Here is a 5,354-nt window from a genome sequence, read left to right as displayed (position 1 = left end):
AAAAGAATGCTCAGAGACTTAAGTCCCAAAGGGGCAAATGGTTAACCAGAAGCTGGGTGAACTGTTTAACCAAAAGTGGGAAAAAGGATTAAAAGGGGTGAAATGATTAACCAGAAGGCGAAAGCAAAGTGCGGCGGCGAAGTCCTAAAGGAGAAAAGGTTGACCAGAAAGCAGGGAAACGATTAAACAAAAGCGGCAACATTTTTTAAAAAGTGGCAAATGGTTAACCAGAATCCCAAAATAATGCTCAGAGACTTAAGTCCCAAAGGGGCAAATGGTTAACCAGAAGCTGGGTGAACTGTTTAACCAAAAGTGGGAAAAAGGATTAAAATGTTGTGAAATGATTAACCAGAAGGCGAAAGCAAAGTGCGGCGGCGAAGTCCTAAAGGGGAAAAGGTTGACCATAAAGCAGGGAAATGATTAAACAAAAGCAGAAAAATTCAGTAAGAAGGGGCAAATGGTTAACCAGAAGCTGGTTGAACTGCTTAACCAAAAGTGGCAAAAAGGATTGAAAGGGGAGAAATGTTTAACCGGATGTCGTAAACAAGGTGCGGCGATGAAGTCGGAAAGAGGAAAAGGTTGACCAGAAAGCAGGGAAAGCATTAAACAAAAGCAGCAACATTTTTTAAAAAGTGGCAAATGGTTAACCAGAATCCCAAAAGAATGCTCAGAGACTTAAGTCCCAAAGGGGAAATGGTGAACCAGAAGCTGGGTGAACTGGTGAACCAAAAGTGGGAAAAAGGATTAAAAGGGGAGAAATGTTTAACCAGAAGGCAAAAGCAAAGTGCGGCGGCGAAGTCCAAAAGGGGAAAAGGTTGACAAGAAAGCAGGGAAATGATTAAACCAAAGCGGAAAAATTCAGTAAAATGGGGCAAATGGTTAACCAGAAGCTGGGTGAAATGGTTAACCAAAAGTGGCAAAAAAAGATTTAAAGGGGAAAAATGATTAACCAGAAGTCGACAACAATGCGCGGCGATGAAGTCTGAAAGGGGAAAAGGTTGACCACATAGCAGGGAAACGATTAAACAAAAGCGGCAAAATTTTTAAAAAAGTGGCAAATGATTAACCAGAATCCCAAAAGAATGCTCAGGGACTAAGTCCCAAAGGGGAAATGGTTAACCAGAAGCTGGGGGAAATGGTTAACCAAAAGTTGCAAAAATGATTAAAAGGGGTGAAATGATCAACCAGAAGTCGAAAATTATGTGCGGCGGTGAAGTCTGAAAGAGGGAAAGGTTGACCAGAAAGCATTAAACAAAAGTGGCAACATTTTAAAAAAATTGGCAAATGGTTAACCAGAATCCCAAAAGAATGCTCAGAGACTAAGTCCCAAAGGGGAAATGGTTAACCAGAAGCTGGGGGAAATGGTTAACCAAAAGTTGCAAAAATGATTAAAAGGGGTGAAATGATTAACCAGGAGGCTAAAGCAATGTGCTGCGGTGAAGTCCTAAAGGGGAAAAGGTTGACCAGAAAGCAGGGAAAGCATTAAACAAAAGCGGCAACATTTTTTAAAAAGTGGCAAATGATTAACCAGAATCCCAAAAGAATGCTCAGAGACCAAGTCCCAAAGGGGAAATGGTTAACCAGAAGCTGGGGGAAATGGTTAACCAAAAGTTGCAAAAATGATTAAAAGGGGTGAAATGATTAACCAGGAGGCTGAAGCAATGTGCCGCGGTGAAGTCCTAAAGGGGAAAAGGTTGACCACAAAGCAGGGAAAGCATTAAACAAAAGCGGCAACATTTTTAAAAAAGTGGCAAATGATTAACCAGAATCCCAAAAGAATGCTCAGAGACTAAGTCCCAAAGGGGAAATGGTTAACCAGAAGCTGGGGGAAATGGTTAACCAAAAGTTGCAAAAATGATTAAAAGGGGTGAAATGATTAACCAGGAGGCTAAAGCAATGTGCCGCGGTGAAGTCTGAAAGAGGGAAAGGTTGACCAGAAAGCATTAAACAAAAGTGGCAACATTTTTAAAAAATTGGCAAATGATTAACCAGAATCCCAAAAGAATGCTCAGAGACTAAGTCCCAAAGGGGAAATGGTTAACCAGAAGCTGGGGGAAATGGTTAACCAAAAGTTGCAAAAATGATTAAAAGGGGTGAAATGATTAACCAGGAGGCTGAAGCAATGTGCCGCGGTGAAGTCTGAAAGAGGGAAAGGTTGACCAGAAAGCATTAAACAAAAGTGGCAACATTTTTAAAAAAGTGGCAAATGATTAACCAGAATCCCAAAAGAATGCTCAGAGACCAAGTCCCAAAGGGGAAATGGTTAACCAGAAGCTGGGGGAAATGGTTAACCAAAAGTTGCAAAAATGATTAAAAGGGGTGAAATGATTAACCAGGAGGCTGAAGCAATGTGCCGCGGTGAAGTCTGAAAGAGGGAAAGGTTGACCAGAAAGCATTAAACAAAAGTGGCAACATTTTTTAAAAATTGGCAAATGATTAACCAGAATCCCAAAAGAATGCTCAGAGACCAAGTCCCAAAGGGGAAATGGTTAACCAGAAGCTGGGGGAAATGGTTAACCAAAAGTTGCAAAAATGATTAAAAGGGGTGAAATGATTAACCAGGAGGCTGAAGCAATGTGCCGCGGTGAAGTCTGAAAGAGGGAAAGGTTGACCAGAAAGCATTAAACAAAAGTGGCAACATTTTTTAAAAATTGGCAAATGGTTAACCAGAATCCCAAAAGAATGCTCACAGACTAAGTCCCAAAGGGGAAATGGTTAACCAGAAGCTGGGTGAAATGGTTAACCAAAAGTTACAAAAATGATTAAAAGGGGTGAAATGATCAACCAGAAGTCGAAAACAATGTGCGGCGATGAAGTCCTAAGGTGGAAAAGTTACCCAGAAGGCAGGGAAATGATCAAACGAAAGCAGCCAAAAAATTATTAAAAGAGGGGAACTGATGAACCAAAAGATGAGAAACGGCCCGCAGAGACTAAGTCCAAAACGGGAACTGGTGAACCGGAAATGATTAACCAAAAACTAAGTCCGAAGAGGGAACTGGTAAACCAGAACTGAGTAACCAGATTTTTAAAATTAATTATAAATGGGGAAACGATTGAGCAAAAGGCGGAAATTAAGTCACAGGGACCAGGTCCGAAAGGGCAAGAGGTTACCCCGTAGGGGGCATTCGTCAACTCAATCTGAAAATTTTGGAGGCAAATCTGACCAAAATGCGGAAATCGGACCACACCGCGAGGGGCGCCATTCGACGGGGCAGGGGTAGACGCGTCGAACGGTGCCTGAAGGTCCCGGCTGCGACACGTGAGTCCGGAGATATGGCCAGTCAAAGTCTGATGGGAGGTACCGAAGCCGAAAAATCGAAACGCGTTTGCGGCGATTCGGTGTCAGAAAGTCGGTCACGAATTCAAATTCGTCCCGCTGATTCGCCAATTGCCAGCCGGTTCCGGGGGGATTGGCGGGGTACCTGCAGGATAGTAAGAGGTGGCATGTCGAGACTTAGCCTGTTTACCAGACTTGTGTCCAGCGCCTCCAGGTCTGCAGAGACCGACCCGGGCTGCCGCCCAACCGACTTTTAAGCCTTTTGGGAGTGGGAATTTTTCCCATTTTTCCCCATTTTTCGGGTTTTTTGGTCGGGCTTGAAAACGGCGGCCCCGAGGCCTCCCGGGGCTGGCGGGCTTCGGCTCCCTTGCGAGAGGGTCCGAATTCCACCCGTTTAAGCCCAGAAAGGAGTTCGGAAGTCAGTCGGTCGAGGGAACCCCTTCGGAAGTCCGACGGGGATGGATTCGGCCGGCGTTTCGGATCTCCGGTCAGAGGATTCCCCCCCTGGGCGGGGGGGTGCGAGTAGCTGCCGGCAAACGGTCCCTTGCACTTGTGGCACAAAAAGTCCGAGCACAGGTTAATGAGTTGGCCGCGGAAGCCCCTATGCCGAAATGAGAAAGCCCCCGTTGCGGGGATTTAGTGACGCATCTGCGGCCGGAGGTGGGAGGCCGTCCTGCCGAATTGACACTTGTCATTCGGGCACCTAGGGATTGGTCGGGTACCCGGAGATTTTCGAGAACACGATTTTCAGAGCTTTCTCTGACAGCCCAGGTGCACTTTAAGAGTGCCTGAAAAAGTGACACTTGGCAAAAGGCTCTCAATTTCAAAGCGGAGACCTTTACAAGAGCACTCGGAAGTCACCTGTCAGCATTTAAAGCTACATCAGGCGGCAATTTTCGAACTCTTTGTCAGTCTGAAATCGTGTTGAGCCTCGACAGCGTCGGGCTCAGGCAGGAGGAGCTTGCCAGCAGAGAGAGGCTCACCATGGATTGCTGGTGGATGCTTTTCGAAAACATATACACATTATATTATATTATAATAATATAAAGAAAAAAAAGAGTTTCTCAAAATCTCTGTGACACTTTGCAGATTTTTTTGAAAGCCAATAAAGAGAACTCTTTAACTTGAAAGTCACCTGTGCCGGCATAGCGATGACTTTTAAAACAGGTTGACACTTTCGAGCCGCGGCGGCTCTGAATCACCCCAGACACCAAGTGTGTTTGTGGGCAAGGCACCGCGGCCGGTGGGCTGCTTTTATAATAACGGGCACGCAGACTTTTTGAGAGGAATCGGTACTCTCTTCCGATCGATTTGGCGACTCGCGTCCGACATGGGAGGGCCCGAGCGGTCCAGCCAAGGCTGGTGTTCAGGCTCGTCAGGTTCCTCTCTCTGTCCCAAGTGGCAGACGGACAGTTTTAAAAGTCAGTGGGTTTTGTCGGCACGACTCTCCTGTTCACCCGCTGGCGTATTGCTCTCTTGTGAGGCCGAGAAGTCCACCTGTGTTGTCTAACAGAGGTCCGATTCAAGCTCCAGAGCCCGGGTGTCTGCCGTCTCGAGTGGAGCGGGAATGTGCACAGCAAGTCCCGTTCTGGTAGCTGAACACGAGATTTCTCTAGCAACTGAGCACCAAAACACGTCACCCTTTTAGAGCTGGAGGGCTGAGTGTGTGCATGTATCTTGAACGCTATGGTTTGCAAACTCCAGTCGGACCTGGCACACCAACCTCTCCCCTGTCACGGGCAGGGGGGGGAAGGCCATGTGTGCCCAGCAGACACGACGAAGGCGGCTAGAAAGGGTCACTGTAGCTTAACCACCCAAGCGTGTCCGTGACCTTAACGGTCTGTGCCTGGCAAAAGGTGGGCTCCTTTCGACTTTTGTTTGTTGCTGGCTGTCTGTCATGCATTACCGCTTGCAAGCCCAGGTTGGAACCGGCGCCAACCTCCCTCGTCATGGTGGGGGGAGGCCATGTGCCCAGCCCGACGGTGGCTGCAAAGGCCCATTGTAGCTTTACCCCAAGCGTGTACATGACTTCGTATCGGCCGTCCCCGTCGGCTCAGCTAATGCGACACGTAACACA

This window comes from Heptranchias perlo, unplaced genomic scaffold (genome assembly GCF_035084215.1).
Source record: "Heptranchias perlo isolate sHepPer1 unplaced genomic scaffold, sHepPer1.hap1 HAP1_SCAFFOLD_1266, whole genome shotgun sequence".
Classification (NCBI taxonomy): domain Eukaryota; kingdom Metazoa; phylum Chordata; class Chondrichthyes; order Hexanchiformes; family Hexanchidae; genus Heptranchias; species Heptranchias perlo.
This window is presented reverse-complemented; position numbering follows the sequence as displayed.